At 38.4% G+C, this 17,846-nt stretch overlaps 1 protein-coding gene across 2 annotated transcripts in view; it reads left to right on the forward strand.

The window, feature by feature from the left end:
* The first annotated feature begins 375 nt into the window (after window positions 1-375).
* The window catches only part of LOC124711539 (PC4 and SFRS1-interacting protein-like), a 37,860-nt gene continuing 20,389 nt past the window's right edge, over window positions 376-17,846 (forward strand). Inside the window, exons 1-2 of one of the 2 annotated variants that reach the window (XM_047241684.1) lie at window positions 376-640; window positions 12,422-12,645. The gene's annotated coding sequence lies outside the window, so the exon portion shown is untranslated. The remainder of the gene's footprint in view (window positions 641-12,421; window positions 12,646-17,846) is intronic. The other variant, XM_047241676.1, reaches the window with a different exon arrangement.

Below are 17,846 nucleotides of genomic sequence, written 5' to 3' on the forward strand. Positions count from 1 at the left end.
TATACCATTCAGTTATGGAGCGCAGGAAGAATGGTTGTTTGAATGCCTCTGCGCGTGCAGTAATTATTCTAATCTTATGATCTTATCTTCGCGATTCCTAGGTGAGCGACAAGTTGGGGGTTGTAGTATATTTCTAGAGCAGCCATTTAATTTCGAATAAATAACAATGAAGTTTCATTCCATCCTGTCTCATCTCTTTCCGTTGTCGGCTTATGTGAATGCACCATTTTAAATGTATTGTGGAATGTTTTCTAGTTCCGTTTTGTCGTGTGAGGTTGGAATCGAGCGCAATCGATTTGACAGTATCTCGAGTAGTACAAATCGTAGTCAAGTAAGAGAATGAATATCTTCAACTTTGAACTGCTTGTCGTGCTGAGAACCTGTCCGTGGATGTTTGTTTGTAAACATATAATTGGCCACCGATTGTGTAAACAGACGTTCTTTAGTCATGTGAGATCGGTGTGAAATTTAGTGAAATTTTATAATGACTTTATTAGAAGTGTGAAAATCTCTGTCAATACATTGATTTGCAATGCCTGAGAAAGTAGTTATGCGTTTTTGAAATTGTCCACCACGTATATGACTCAGATTTCAAATATGAAGTACGAAGTGATATATAAATATTGACTTTTAACGCCGTGTAAGTAATTGTTTGTATCCAACTTGTATTTTTATTTTACGTTTGTTATATACAACATAATTATTGAACCGATAATTTCGCTCATAAATTACTGTAATTTTCAACTCGTACTTTCAGTTTTATAGATAAAGTGAGTCAGAAATATCATCCAGCGTTTATTAATTTTTTGTGCTTTCCACTGTCCGTGGAAGAGTCAAACATGTCATATATAATTTATGAGTGCAACATTATTAAACATATGTGTCAAAGTATATTTAGTTAGTAAATTTTTTGTTCTGCTTATCATTTTCACGCTAAATCGTAATGATGTGGAACGAGTCATTTTACAGGCGTGAGTTAATAATTCCTGACCACTGCCACTTGCCCATTATAGTAATAGAAATTCTTCTGCAGAATAGAAGGAATAGAAATGTCCATGCTGTATTTTGAGACATTAAAATATTTTGAACGTCATAGATGTGCTTGCTTTACATTACTCACAAATTACTTATCACTACGAAATATTCATTGCCACCAATGTAGCAAAAAGAGATAACTTTTTATGCTGGATTGGAGTTGGTCGTGAAATATGTTCACTTATTTACCGTGACTCTTTTGCTTATTTTAATCATTAATAATGGTATTATAATTATCTTTTGATCTGTCATTGTAGTAAAGGAGTTTTGCTATTTGGGGAGCAAAATAACTGATGGTGGTCGAAGTAGAGAGGATATAAAATGTAGACTGGCAATGGCAAGGAAAGCGTTTCTGAAGAAGGGAAATTTGTTAACATCGAGTATAGATTTAAGTGTCAGGAAGTCGTTTCTGAAAGTATTTGTATGGAGTGTAGCCATGTATGGAACTGAAACATGGACGATAAATAGTTTGGACAAGAAGAGAATAGAAGCTTTCGAAATGTGGTGCTACAGAAGAATGCTGAAGATTAGATGGGTAGATCACATAACTAATGAGGAAGTATTGAATAGGATTGGGGAGAAGAGAAGTTTGTGGCACAACTTGACCAGAAGAAGGGACCGGCTGGTAGGACATGTTCTGAGGCATCAAGGGATCACCAATTTAGTATTGCAGGGCAGCGTGGAGGGTAAAAATCGTAGGGGGAGACCAAGAGATGAATACACTAAGCAGATTCAGAAGGATGTAGGTTGCAGTAAGTACTGGGAGATGAAGAAGCTTGCACAGGATAGAGTAGCATGGAGAGCTGCATCAAACCAGTCTCAGGACTGAAGACCACAACAACAACAACTGTCGTTGTATACATGGAAGCCTGAGTAGTAAAGTTGCCCACTTTACCATAAGAAAGAGATGCATTTCATACGTCTATAATGCAAATAATGTTAGTATTTTAGGTCCTTAAATTTTTTTTTTAGGTTTTCTGTGATTTAAGTTTCTTTGTGGATATGATAACTTTTCTTATTTGTTTATAAAACTCTTTATACAGACCCACATGCTTTATCACTCCTGATTGGTATTTTTTCTAAATTACTATTTCTATATCATATCAGCCAGTTTTGGTCACATATTGGACGTTGACATCCCAGATTTCTTTGATGTTTAATATTGATGATACCTAGCGCTTACCAAATACTGCAATTTCTTACAGCTTTTCACCAAGCCAGTGTTTTGATTTTGTGTTTCAAAATATGAAAAGTAATGTTCAGTGTCCCGTAGTTCTTAAGAAAAATTTAAGTGTAACTTAAGGGTTATTGATGCTATAGAGATGACTGCGGTGTCACTTTAAGTGTTCTCAGTGTGTACTTTTATTTTACAATAAAAGATGTTATATGGTTCAAAATGATTAAATGAAGAGACAGGTCAATGGGACACATTCTTGGATATCAAGGAATATTTAATTTTGGATGTAAGGGAATAACAGTTGTAGAGAGAGACCAACGACTGACTACAGTAAGCAGGTTCAAATAGACAACACCCCTCCTTCTGGACACCTCCTGGTTGTATTGATCACCGTTTTCTCATTCAGCATGGTTGCTGCCACCTTTCTTCTACTTAGAATGGTATTAGTCCATCTGCGTATGGTGGTCTCACTGCCATGCTCTTCTGCAGCCCTAACCATGGTTTCAAAGGTCATATTGCTAAAAGCCCCCCCCCCCCCCCCCCCCAATATCCAGGAAGATGCAGAAAGCTATTTCCTGAAAGTATAGAGCTTTTTCCACCTGGTGAGTGGGTGAAGTGCTGTATCACTTGATTTCCCTGGTTGATGTGAGTGTCAGCTTACTTGTAGAGGAATCTTAGCTAGCGTCTTCTTCCTACCATGCACACTAATCAGTTTTTGTAATGCCCCTGTAAGAATGGGGGACAGACTGACTGTCTCATATCTTTGGCCTTGTGATCAGTTCTCCCTGGCTTTGGAATGAAAATAACTCTCACCGCCCTCCAAGCATTAGAAACTATTCCTGCTGCTAGGCTGACCCTAAACAGTCTATATAGGAGTCTGATTAAATCCTCCTTTGCTTGTTGCAGTGGAGCTGTAAAGATACTATCAGGGCCTAGCAACTTGAGCAGTTGAAGCATTCCCACCACCCTGTGGATTTTTTGTAAGTCAGCGCATTCTATGGCAGATTCCCAATTTTCCCTGTGGTTACTTCTAAACAAGTGTCTCTCTGGGACAGACTCCTGCTCCGTTTTATCTGACAGAGTGCACTGAGGGAAGTGAGTCTTGAGGAGCACATCCAGCATCTCACTCGCTGTCCTTGTATTCTCACCATCCTCCTTTCTTAACATACTTCCTGGATTAGTTGCTGTTCTAGTGAGGATCTTATGAACTTTAGCACAAGCAGCTGTACCTTCCACTTCCTCATAGAATGCATTCCAGCAAAATAGTTTTTCCAGCAAAATAGCTTTGCTTGCTTTATTGCAAGTTTTTGTTTCACAAGGGCCTCCTGATATTTTAGCCTATGTCCTTTTTTCCTTGCAAGGTTAAACAGGCTTCTTACTCACTTACTTTGCACTTCCGGATTCCTGTTTGTGCACTTGTCAATGATTGGGCAGTTTCCTAAGTATGAGGTCATAACGGCAGCTGTCACTACATGAGCCATTTCCTCAAAATCTACCGGGTTCCTTGTTGAAGTTCTGACTTCAGGTAAGCGTGAGTTATGTCTTTCCTCTATGAGTGTGTGTCTGTTTTCCTTGGATTCTTATAGGCCTTGGCCTGTTCAACACTCAGTTCAACCTCAAACTTAATATACTCATGGTCAGATAAAGATGGCGCCATTGCCACAGACTATTGTTTGATGTAACTTACCCATCAGTGTGGGTCTAAAAGTTATATCAATTACTTCTTCCCTTCTTATATTCTTGGAGGTAGGTTCCTTACTGTAATTCAAGCTTTCCAGACTATTTTCTAGTACAAATTTGAGTAGGTCCTTATCTCTGCCATTGTTGTTGCTGCTTCCCTGCACTAGGCTGTGGGCGTTGTCATCACAACTAACCAGCAGTTGTTCATTCTGCTGTGACCAACTGTTCTATTTACCAGTCTCCTCACTTCCTGGAGAGGAGTAGTACAGTCACCATAAGGAAGGTAAGCTAAGGCCAATACAATTTCGCTCATGCTTTCTTCCTCACATTGTTTGATGCTCATGGTCACTTAAGTCCCTGAAACAGAAGTCCGTGATTGGCATGAATGAAATTACATTCTTAACATAAATACGTGTTCTGTAGATTTCTAGTATAAATCAGCTTACCTCCAGTTCCTTTGAAGCTTGAACTCCCCCCCCCCCCCCCAAATATAGATGGGGTTCCTGGATCAGTGCCACATCCACTTTATGTCTTCCCAGAAGATGACTCAGGGTGGCCGTTGCCCCATTACTGTGTTGCAGTTTTACCCTGTAACACTTGCAGCCTCCAACTTGCTGTCATGGTCACTTCTGATGTCTTTGATTAGCCTGGCGGCAACCAACCTGTGAGAACCCTAAGTACAATTTCATGTCTTGTTCTCACATTGCTGCCAAGGATTTTTCACTGACTTCCATCACAAGAGTTTGGCTGTCCGGTACAACCTTTTGGTTGATTACCCTCCAATCCTCTGTCAAGGATTTAAGATTCTGTGCTCTTATTTTCTCAAACAAAGTCTTTGGAGGAGAATCCTTGAGAATTTTTGGTACAAAAATTGATGCCTTTGCAGCCTTGAACAGATTGTCCACTGTCTTGACCAACAGCTTCACCACCTCCTGCAGAGATATCTTGGGCAGCATCTCCTTAAGCTATTCCACAGTTACCATCTCCTCACAGACAAAGATAAGAGCACCTGTGTCCAGGTAGAGCCTCCTGAATTTGGGTTTTGGACTCTTTGCCCCCACCCCTCTCCCCTATCTGATTAGTCTCTTCACTCCAAGACAGTCTCTTTTTTTTGGGGGGGGGGGAGGCTTAGGGCAAAGACTTTTTAGTTCCCTCCATTTATTTGCCCAAAAGGATGTCTTACCGTGAACAGTCATGGAATGCATAATATGTATGTGTATTTATCACCAAAATGTAAAGGTGATGATGTGTGCTGCTCATGTAAAAGGACCATACACTGAACTTTCAGAAAAATCCTTTTTGTAATCTGAAAAATGAGGAGTGCATGCTGCATCACTGTACTCCGGGTCCTTAAGAATATAAACTCTATAACTTTTTACTAGAGCTGGAATCCTTACAAGATTCTGAAATTTATCTTCAAGCAATGGCTCCAAGTAGGTTGAGCTATGTTGGACACATTAATGAAGACATTCAGTGAATTTATTGAGTATCTCATGCAAAAGCTTCAAAACTTGACACAACACCATCACATATTAAAATCTCAGAGGCACTACTTAAAATTTACCAAGGAACACTCTCCGATACTTCATGCAACGTTATAATACATTTTGCACAAAACTATACATGTTTGCTTCAAGATGCAATACAAGAATTTCCCTTACAGAACATTCATGTCACCCTTCATCATTTTGCTGTGTTCTTTAAAACAAGGGATTGCTGTGTCATGTAAGTGATTGTTTGTAGCATGATACAACCACATTCTATTGTTGTTGTTGTTGTTGTTGTGGTCTTCAGTCCAGAGATTGGTTTGATGCAGCTCTCCATGCTACTCTATCCTGTGCAAGCTTCTTCATCTCCCAGTACCTACTGCAACCCACATCCTTCTGAATCTGCTTAGTGTATTCATCTCTTGATCTCCCTCTATGATTTTTACCCTCCACACTGCCCACCAATACTAAATTGGTGATCCCCTGATTCCTCAGAACATGTCCTGCCAATCGATCCCTTCTTCTAGTCAAGTTGTGCCACAAAATTCTCTTCTCCCCAATTCTATTCAATACCTCCTCATTAGTTATGTGGTCTACCCATCTAATCATCAGCAGTTTTCTGTAGCACCACATTTCAAAAGCTTCTATTCTCTTCTTGTCTAAACTATTTATTGTCCATGTTTCACTTCCATACATAGCTACACTCCACACAAATAGTTTCAGAAACGACTTCCTGATATTTAAATCTATACTCGATGTTAACAAATTGCTCTTCTTTAGAAACACTTTCCTTACCATTGCCAGTCTACATTTTATATCCTCTCTACTTTGACCGTCATCAGTTATTTTTCTCCCCAAATAGCAAAACTCATCTACTGCTTTAAACGTCTCATTTCCTAATCTAATTCCCTCAGCATCACCTGATTTAATTTGACTACATTCCATTATCCTCGTTTTGCTTTTGTTGATGTTCATCTTATTTCCTCCTTCCAAGACACTGTCCATTCCATTCAACTGCTCTTCTGGGTCCTTTGCTGTCTCTGACAGAATTACAATGTCATCGGCGAGCCTCAAAGTTTTTGAAACTTCCTTTCAGATTAAAACTGTGTGTTGGACTGAGACTCGAACTGGGGACCTTTGCCTTTCGCGGGCAAGTGCTCTACCATCTTAGCTACCCAAGCACGACTCATGCCCCCTCCTCACAGCTTTACTTCCACCAGTACCTCGTCTCCTACTTTCCAAACTTCACAGAAGCTCTCCTGCGAACGGGATGTGAATCGTGCTTGGGTAGCTCAGATGGTAGAGCACTTGCCCACGAAAGCAAAGGTCCTGAGCTTGAGTTTCGGTCCGACACACAGTTTTAATCTGCCAGGAAGTTTCACATCATGCAGAGTGAAAATCTCATTCTCAGAGTTTTTATTTCTTCTCCATGAATTTTAAATCCTACTCCAAATTTTTCTTTTGTTTCCTTTACTGCTTGCTCAGTACACAGATTGAATAACATTGGGGATAGACTAGGAAAACCTCTCTCACCAGTATACTGGAACAGTTACCATGAATCCAACTTGTTAATTACTTCAGTGATGGCAGCTCTGCACAATATAAAAACTTTTTAAATTTGTACCATCACGAGCAAGATCATGGGGTAACTGAAATATCAAACTTTTTGCCAATAGTCAGGGCAAAAATGCATGTGGTGTAGTTTGTGGCACTGTTAAACATTTAACAACAAGAGAGAGTTTACAGAATCCTTATGACAGTCACATTTTCAGTCCAAAAGATCTGTTTACATTTGCCAAAACTCAAATTTCAGGAAAATAAACATTTTATGTTCGGGAGGTAACAAAATCCACAGACATGTTACAAAAATCACATGACACTGGTTCTACCATTCCTGTGAGAAGAGTCAATCTTTTATTTTATTTTATTTTTTTTTAACCAATGGTGGCTTGGAAAAAATTCCAGAGACTATTGAAGAACCCAGAGATACAAAGGTCAAATTCAATAAACCAAGTGGACCTTTCTCAGATTATTAGTGGCCACAGCATGCTGAAGTTTGCTGGATCCTTTATGAAAACATTTTAATGATGTTGCCTGCTCCTGGCACAAGCACACATCTCTTATATACTTGTGGATCAGACACAGTATTCTTGATTGATGACTTGCTTTAAAGAATGAACACTTTTTAGAATGTTACAAATGTATTTTATGCAAATTGGAGATTATTTACTGTACACTTGCTAAGAGTCACAGAACAAAATGAAGATACTTTTTTATGTTCTTTCAGTTTTAAATCACTGAACAGAACAAACTCCCTTCTAAAAAAATAAAATAAAAAAGTGGATAAGACTTTAATTCCAGATTTGTAACTGGACTCGCATTCGGGAGGACGACGGTTCAATCCCGTCTCCAGCCATCCTGATTTAGGCTTTCCGTGATTTCCCTAAATCGTTTCAGGCAAATGCCGGGATGGTTCCTTTGAAAGGGCACGGCCGATTTCCTTCCCAATCCTTCCCTAACCCGAACTTGCGCTCCGTCTCTAATGACCTCGTTGTCGACGGGACGTTAAACACTAACCACCACCACCACAAGATTTGTAAATATTTGTATCTGAAAATTTCGACACTTTAATACTTTTATATCATAGTCAATCCTCTTATCTTCCCAACAACACAAAACTGAATAAAATTGATTCATAAATAAAGAAGTTACAGTAGTTACAAACTTTTAACCAACTTTTCCTACCAATGCCAATTTATGAAAAAGACCCACATTTCAAAATGGTCTCCTGACTTGTTTTGATCAGGTAATTTAGAAAAATTATCTTATCCCTCTTTCACTATGTACTTTCATACACCAATTTATCACAAACATCTGTGACACGAGGGCAACAAAATTTCCTTATTTGGGGTGATTTTAAATGAAATGAGCCAGTTACTGCATTATGTTAGTGTTTCCTAAGTATTATTGCAGCAGTCATGTTAGCAAGTCATAAATATTATTTTGGCAGTCATGTTAGCATGTCATAAATGTTATTTCAGTGTTCATGTTAGCACATTGTAAATGGTACTTTCTCAGCCATCTGTTTGTCATATGTTCAGCCATTTCTTCCTCATATCAGTGTAATGTTGCTAATATAAGGAAATAATTTTAAAGCAATGCACTATACATGGGTATTTTATTGCAATTGAATCAACTGTTTTGTCGTATAAGATCCGAGGAGTGTGGTCTTTTTAATGGTGAATGCGTAATCATAGCTGTTCCAATAATGAAGTTTAAAATGGAAATGGGAAAGGAGGAAGGGTCTTGCCTTGAGATTATGTGAATATGGACAGAAGGAAAGATAGATTTGGTGCCTAAAAAGGGAAATATGAAAGGAAAAAGAAGATCAGAAATGCTGTGGCCAAAGAAAGCAAGAAGATAGCCTCAGAGACAGATGCCTGTTCCTCCCATCCCAGGATCCCTCCCTGACAGTACTTCACTGGTGGGCTAGAGAAAAGAGATGTTCATCAGTCCTACAGAATGGACACCACTGGCTTCGTCCCCACATGCCCGAAAAATTTGCCCTTCTGTTGTGAGCAAATGTGAATTATGTATCCTCCTCTGCAGTTGTCTCTTGGAATTTTTTCTCAGCATATGCATACGTATGTTCCTCTTTGCCAAGCACTGTCACATGTCAGCAATGACATAATTACAAATGAACTTGTATTTTTAATTTGGAACATTTATGAAGAACACCATGTCCCAATGCTACATGCTTTAGTAATCAAATACATTTGTTTGATGATTTAAGACAAAAAATATGTGAACAAGATACAAATTCAGTGTCTTACCCTGTACTGTGTATATGAACTCAGTGAAGTGAGTGATCCTAAAGGCAAAAATTAGGTTGGTGCATAAGTTTGTAGCAGTTTTGCGTCACATGTTGGTATTCCAGTTGCTACAGGTTTACTTATCGATTGTCGTTTTTTATTTGTAGTTCATTGTTACTATTTGAGTTTACATATTTTCATTTTGTCATTCGGAAATAATGACTGGAACTGCGGACACTAGAAAATAGAGTGCCAAGTGGATAAATCAGAACATTCTGACAGATTTTTGTGTTTGGGTTCAGTAGAGGGGTGGCAGCAGAGGAGGCAGCCAGAAACATTTGTGCCAAGTATGGTAATAATTCTGTTGAACAGAGCATGGCAAGATAATGGTTTTCTCATTTTAAGGACGATTGTTTTGACATTAGTGACTCCATGTTCTGGAAGACGTTTGATGTTTGATGAAGATCATTTAAACGCTTTAATTCATAATAATCCATGTCAGTGTACTCGAGAAGTGGCAAAAATGATTAACTGTGATCATTCCACCATCATGAGACATATGCGTGCATCGGAGAAGGTTCAAAAATTGAGTGTATGAGTACCACATGCTCTAAACCAAAATCACAAAAATCAGCGGATGGCCATATGTGCACCTCTGCTCATGAACAACACTGGCCATCCTATCCTGTATCATTACTGGTGATGAGAAATGGTATCTTTATGCTATCATAAGGAAAACAAAGGAATTATTGAGCCCAAACAAATCAATAATTCCCCATGCAAAGACCTGCATGCATCCACAAAAGATGATGTTATGCATCTGGTGGAATAGCGATGATGTGATGTACTACGAATTGCTTCCATGAGGTATAACCATCACTGCTGACATTTTATTGTCAGCAACTGAGATGTCTTGCAGACACAATCCAAGAACAACAATCAGGAAGACTGTGTGAAATGATTCTACTCCATGATAATATACGCCATATTGTGCTCTACTGACAAAAGCACTTACGGGAGTTGGGTTGGGAGGTCATTTTGCACCCACACTATTCACCTAATCTTGTGCCCTCAAATTTTCACCTTTTCCACACACTATCAAACAGCCCTCAAAGAACTTCCTTCCTGGATGAAAATGCACTCAGACAAGATTTGACGAGTGCTTCGCCCCAAAACCACATGATCTCCACAGTCACAGAATTGAGAAGTTAACCCATCATTGGATAAGTGCTGTAAATAGTGAAGGAGACTATATTATTGATGACTAAATTCTCTGTTATGTGTATCTGTTGTGCTTATTAAACTTACAGAAAAACGCTATGGAGTTATGTACCAACATAATACAAAATGCTGAAGCAGGTGCACCATGACACTGTTATCTCGCTGAAGGCTCAGAAAACCATGAACAGCTTCACCAATGACACTTTCAGGTGCATTGCAGCTGAGGCCTTATGCACTAAAGCAAGCACTTAGCTATATAAATGGTGTTTGGTTAAGAAATACATGATCTTCAGTATGAACAAAAGAAAGTTGCCAGAAGCCAGGTGTACTGTGAACACGACCTATTGCTCATCAGGTACTCTGTGGGTATGCAGATTAGACTGATACTGAATCTATCACCCCAGATCATATAAAATGATAGACTACCCCCATGAAGTTAATAGCCTACTTGAAAATTCCACTGCCACGCATATCAGAAAACATTACTGGATAAGTTCCTGAACTTGTCAGGGGCCTCACCAATTGCTTATGGTTAGAGGACCTTGGCATTTCAATTGAATAATTGACTTCAATGGTTTCTGAATGACAGAATTTGGTCTGTAAATTAATGTTTGTTCAAACAAGTCTCTAAAACTTACTCATGGCATATAAACAATATTATGTAAAGGATAGTTGTTACTTGACCATACACCAAAGATGCTTAGCCACAGATAGGCACAACAAAAAGACTGTCGCTAAAAGAGCTTTTGGTCCACTGTCTCTGGCAGCTGGAGCCAGACTGTGTGTGTGTGTGTGTTTTTTGTCTATTTTTGATCTGCGACTCAGCATTTCCGCTATATGGTGAGTAGCAACTATCCTTTTCATAATATGGTTACAGTCCATCCTGGATTTTACATTGTTTGATTTATTTCATGACACATAAATGTATAAGTTGTAAAACAATTTGAGAATGAATTTACATAATTAAAACAGAAAAATGACAAGAAAATGAATAGTTGCTAGGGTCGCCACCAGCATGATGCTGGGCAATTACAGTTGAGATGATGCCCAGACACAATGGACACAAATTATGCTTTCAGCCATGATTGCAAAACTTTAAAATTACATAAGAATAGGTATGAATTTGAACAGAGCATACACCAGAGCAGTGAATAAAGGAAGAATCAGAAAGAAACATATCTAGGCAGGTGAGCTCCAATGAATTAACTCAATAGTGAAATAAACACAAGTGGTTACAAGAAAAATCCTCTTTGAAGCAAGAATTAGATTGCAGAAAAACTTGCATACTGGTGCATAAGGCTCATAGATCAAGTTAAGAAGACTAATAAATGAAAACCAGGAAAGAAGTCTTCTTTCTTCAATATATCACGATTTCCAAAATACAGAGTGGACGTTGCAAATGTGTTCTCACCGTGACGGTCATTGAGGTGGTTGCCAACAAGTCGGGGTGCGCCAAACTGTGGCAGCTGCTAACTATTGCTGGGCTGAGCCGATGTGATGTGATTGCAGGTTGTCTTCCAATCGGGATCTGGAAGTCTGTTCCTTAGCTTCCACCAGAAAGTTAAAATGTATCTGCCAATGAGACACGTCTTTTTGGAAAAGGGTTGCAAGTATTGCTCCATTCCCACAACTAGACTTGTTTGTAAGAAATTCTGAAAATTTTGCTGGGTTTTGCGCAGCGTTTCCACGGGAAGAGCAAAGTTTGGAAATTTGCAGACATACAACTGGCTACATACTTGGCTTCAGGAAATGTATCTGGAGGCTAGGGATGGAAAAAAATCAACCAGGTAGAACTGATATCAGTATTTTTGTTCTGAATAATTGGCATTTTTCAGTATTTGTTTGGTCTCAGTCATCACATTTGCTTTTTATTTTTTACTAATAACCAAGTAAAAAACCTAAGTATCAATTAGCCATAGCAGTGGTAAAATTTTTTAAAACTATCTTTAAAAAAACAAGTAATTTTTATTTGTTTAATTTTCATTGCTTTGAAATAATTCTTTTTATAGAAAATGGGGAAAGGTAACAGTAATGTACCTGTTACCATGTTGTTTGGCCTATTGGAACTAAGCATGTACATTCCGTGTATGAGACTTGCCCCATCTGGTCTGTATGATAGTTTCTCACTGTTGTCATTGGACATTACTTATGTTACTGAATGGCACCATTTCCTAGCCTGGGAATGTTATACAGAGTGTGGAATCAATGAAGAATCCGAAAGAAACATCTCTAGGTGGGTGAGCTCCAATGAATTAACTCAATTGTGAAATAAACACAAGTGGTTACAAGAAAATCCCCTTTGAAGCAAGCAAGAATTTCTTTATGGATAGAAACAATGTACTTGCGACATCTTATAAGGAGAAAAAGTAAAACTTAACATTCATTTATAGTTTACAATAGGAATAGAAACTAGCTCATCTATTATCTATGTCTACATAATATGTCTTTATCTGGTTGTATGTCTTGAAAACAGGAAAATTAACTTGAAAAGTAGAGTACCTCATCCTCAGTTTTCAACCTTTAGCAATGAGTATTCATAATGCCCAAATAGTGGTATGATTCTCAGTTACAATAGGATTCTTGAGCTGAGTTTTAGAAAATTAGAATCAAGAGGAGAATACTAATGATTTTTAGGAGTATCCAACCACATATCACTTTTTGAGAAAAGCAGCAAATAGTGGACAGGCTGTTTTCTTTTATTTGCCTATTTAATTCAGTGTTTTTACTTTATGTATCTTGAAAATGAGGGAGTCAAAATGCTGGCAGCTCTTCCAGAATGTGTGAAAGTTCATCTTGTTTTTGTACCGGTGAAAATGGAGTTCCCCTGGTCAAGAGCAGATGCATTTAATGGAAGAAACTACTACAAGAATGAAATGTTAGAGGGGTGGGTTACTTATATTGCTGCATTCCCCTAGTCACTCATGTAAACAATACCCAGTACAGGCAGAAAGTCGACAAATAAAACTGAATTGGAAAGTATATGGAGCAAGAGAGTCTCGTATGCAAATTCAGTATGAAACCAGGGTAAAATGTCAGGAGAAAGTCCTGAAACAGGCTGCCACCTCACATCTCACAGTACTCTGATCCAGAAGTGTTGCCAGGAGAGGTTTCAATAAGAAACATGGTGAGGCCTTTCCAAGAACAATTTCTATCAACTGACAATCAATGAGGAAAGAAAATAAACTAGAAAAGTTTAAAAACACAATAAGAAAAGGAAAGAACACAGAGAGAGCATCTGTTGTATCTCCTCGAAATTTCCATTTACTGAAATTACAAGATTTCTGTACACAGTAACTTTAAATTCTTACATCAAAATGATCAAACAAAACATAAAAATTGCTTCAGATTACCACACATTCATCCCAAAGATTATGAATTAACTCAAAGTTATGAGCATTTACATAAAAAAAATTCTCTAATGAAAGAAGAGCACAAAACAAAATTGAAATATTTATATACCAAAATACTCTCAACTGTGTCAAAGTGTGAAAAGGTGCCTCTAAGTACATGTGCATGTTGTGTACAACAAAATATGATTTGTAATAAATGGTGTGCTCAGTCATGGGTGTGTATGTTAAAACAAAATGAAATTACAAAACATGAAATGACTTAAATAATGTATAAAAATTGTGAGACACATGAAACTCAGCACATTTACAAATGGCAAACATGTACACTTGATGTGACATGTTTCACTGAACATAAAATGGGTTTATGAGCACATTTTTAGAAGTGGATGAAATCGTATGAAGAGACAAAGTAATACCTTCGTTATCGGTACTAAAATATCAGTTAAGTGTAACAAAAGTGAGGCAATAAGCAGCAACAAAAATACAGCATCAAGACTGGCAGTGAGGTCCAACATTTAGCACAGGAATGCTTTGAAAAACAGATCATAGAACACCATATGTTCCTTTAATTGTTTTATTAAAGGAGCAAAAAACTATAAAGCCTTCCAGTGACGTCCAATTTTAATCTTTAAAAGTTATGTGGCTGTGTTTGAAGATAGACACATGGTTGATCTGAATGAGTTAGCACTGCATATGCACACTTCTTTGATTTTGACTTTTAATTGAATATTCTGGTCACAATTTGTGGGACTATGCGAGTGGCTGAGGACATCTGACAGGAGCATCTGGCAACACCAACTGGAACACCAAGGCCTGTCATCTTCTTGGCAGATTTGATTGTGGCAGCTTAGGTATGAGGGCAATTGTATAGTCTGGTAATAGTGTAACATGGGACAGAAATGCTAGGTTTGATATTAGGCTGGTTAATTGCCAACCAAGTGCATGATTGTGGTACAATCTGTGTGATTACTGCTGTAAGACCTCACTAGGAAATAACAACTTGGGTTGCTTTCGTGGCAAACCAGACATCAAAGAGGAATTCTCTTACTAGAACAAACAATCAAACTTTGTTACGTGCTTCACCATTGTGCATGATGAGTAGCACGGAAAGTGCTTCTCAGTCTGTGAGGAAAGGGCATGCATGCAACTTCAGTTGATTTGTTGATGGTGACATTTACACTTTTTGTGGAGACATCAGGAATATTGAATAGCGGCTGTACGAATGTCCTGCCTAAAGCAGGTCATGTACATCATGGCCAAATGCCCCTTATGAAGACATGTGCTGCTGAGCCTGCTATGTGGGCCAGGACCAAGAGAGCAATGCCTCTTTGGAAGCGGGCAGTCAGCACATTGTTGGAGACCAGTCGGTCCTCCTTTTGCAAAGACAGATCTCTCACTGTGTGCTGTGATACCACCATTGTTTGTGAGTGCGGTACTCGTGCTACTTTCCTCTGACTATACACTTACACAAACTGACAACCATCATGCCATTGATGTCTTACAAAAACATAGTATACATCCTACTGAAAATCATGCAACCAATGATCTTCACAAGAAGAAAATTAAACAAATTGGTCTTTATAATTGCTATCACATTGTTTAGTTCAAAAAAAAAAGATAAATGAACAAAAAAAAAAAAATTAAACTGTACAATCTCTGTGACCTATTCAACAAGAATTGAATTTATCTGGAAAATCAATTTGATGGCAAAGCAGAATTTATGGCACCACCATTGGGTGTTGGCATTAATGGAGCTTACAAAACTATTTACAGAATGCTGTGAGTTAAGGTGAACTTTAGAGAATATGAGAATTTATAAATATAACACCATGAGAAAAATAAATTTTACAACTTAAACAGGACACACACGAAGTGAAAGGAATAAAAAGGAGAACATGTGGAAAAGAAACTAATCTCAATGACTCATCTGTACATCCACGCACATGTTTATTGTTGTGTAACGCAGGGTTTGTGTAATTAGTCGCACACAGTAATAGCACCCCTCTGTTCATTCCATTAAATCTAAGTTAATTGTGTCATTCCTGAAGCAAGCATGCATAACAATGTGTACTACTTATCTTAAAGTAAACAAACTATTTACAACAGTGCTCACATGCGCCACTACTAAATATGCACAGAAAAACATTGAATATTAGTCCCTTCATATGTCTCAAGCTCATTGCTTTGTGGCTTTACCCTCGACTGTTGCACTATATTGGCTGACCAATCGTGATTGTTTACTATTCACTTATCCTACTATGTTGTTGTGAGGAACACCAACCCGGCTTTGTGGGGGTCTTTCTTTTACCTGAAAGTATCTCCAGTAATGTGGGGCTTCATATCATCCTGTAACGAATTACTAAAACATAACTTGGAAGAAAATAATGAAAAAAAAAGGTTTAGTTGCATCATCAACTAATAGTATACCTTATTCCCAGGTGTTGTTCCTAATGTCTGTTGCCGATAGCATTAATGAACTCTTAGTCATTTTGCCTGTGCAGCAGGCTCAGACAGCCACAGAATAAACACCAAATCCCTTAATGGGTCCCTAACCTTCTTAAAAATTGCTGGCAGTCCCAGTGCACTGCAGTGTGGACGGCACAAAACATCATCCTCATTAATATCTTAGTGGTCCAGGTATGTTCTGACATGGGCAAAAATCAGTCCTAACTCTTTGTGATGGTTGGCATCATCTTCAGCATGGACACACACACACACACACACACACACACACACACACAATCTTCCTTATATGTCATCTACGATGGTGATCAAACTACAACTTTCTTCCTCTATTAAATGCTCCAGTTGACTTCATCCACTCCTGCTTATCCAGCATGACAGAAACATACTTTTTTTTGCCTTATTATGCAGGGTGAAACTTGTGGCATGCTGCAATATTTGTAGTGTGGGTGTATGTCATGTGGATAGTGACCCCAAAAGTACTTCCTATCTCACCCTTCATTAAAGGAAAATGCATGCACCTGTGCGCCATCTCAAATGCCTCTTACCTCTTTAACTAAAAATATCACCATAATTATCTGCTAGACAGTGTAGCATGTAAGACATTGCCTAAAGACCCTATCATTTATCCTCCCCCCCCCCCCCCTCCCCATCCCCGTCCCCTTATCAAGATTGCTACATAAGCGGACTGTAAGACTATCACAACAAGAGAACACAAATATTACACATAATGATTTAACTGAATATGCATTGAAAAAGGAATCTACAGGAAGAGACATCATGAAACAAATAAAACGTGAATTGTTCTAAAATATTTTCTTACAAAAACTTACTTATTTTCTAGGTAGCCACAGCACTCCAGTTTCCTATGTATTAAAAGCACGAGCTACATGCTCCAGGTAGGGTTTGACACCCACTACATGATGGTGCCTATAGATTTTCCCTGTTGTGATGGATTCTATTTCTAAGAAATTTCAATGCAAAATCCTTCTCACATGTAACTGACCCACAAACAGGGAAAGAAACATCTGGCCTGTTTCCGCTATTTGTTAGATAGCCTGTGTGCACTGACAAGAACTTTGTCCCCACATGGAAGACCATGGCATGTGTTCTGCTATCAGATGCGATATATCACTCGCTGTATGATTTCCTGGTGTTGTAATTTCGATGTTGTTGTTGTTGTGGTCTTCAGTCCAGAGACTGGTTTGATGCAGCTCTCCATGCTACTCTATCCTGTGCAAGCTTCTTCATCTCCCAGTACTTACTGCAACCTACATCCTTTCTCAATCTGCTTAATGTATTCATCTCTTGGTCTCCTCTACGATTTTTACCCTCCACGCTGCCCTCCAATACAAAATTGGTGATCCCTTGATGCCTCAGAATATGCCCTACCAACCGATCCCTTCTTCTAGTCAAGATGCGCCACAAATTTCCCTTCTCTCCAATTCTATTCAATACCTCCTCATTATTTATGTGATCTACCCATCTAATCTTCAGCATTCTTCTGTAGCACCACATTTTGAAAGCTTCTATTCTCTTCTTGTCTAAACTATTTATCATCCTTGTTTCACTTCCATACATGGCTACACTCCACACAAATAGTTTCAGAAACGACTTCCTG

This window comes from Schistocerca piceifrons, chromosome 1 (assembly GCF_021461385.2).
Source record: "Schistocerca piceifrons isolate TAMUIC-IGC-003096 chromosome 1, iqSchPice1.1, whole genome shotgun sequence".
In the NCBI taxonomy this organism is placed as follows: domain Eukaryota; kingdom Metazoa; phylum Arthropoda; class Insecta; order Orthoptera; family Acrididae; genus Schistocerca; species Schistocerca piceifrons.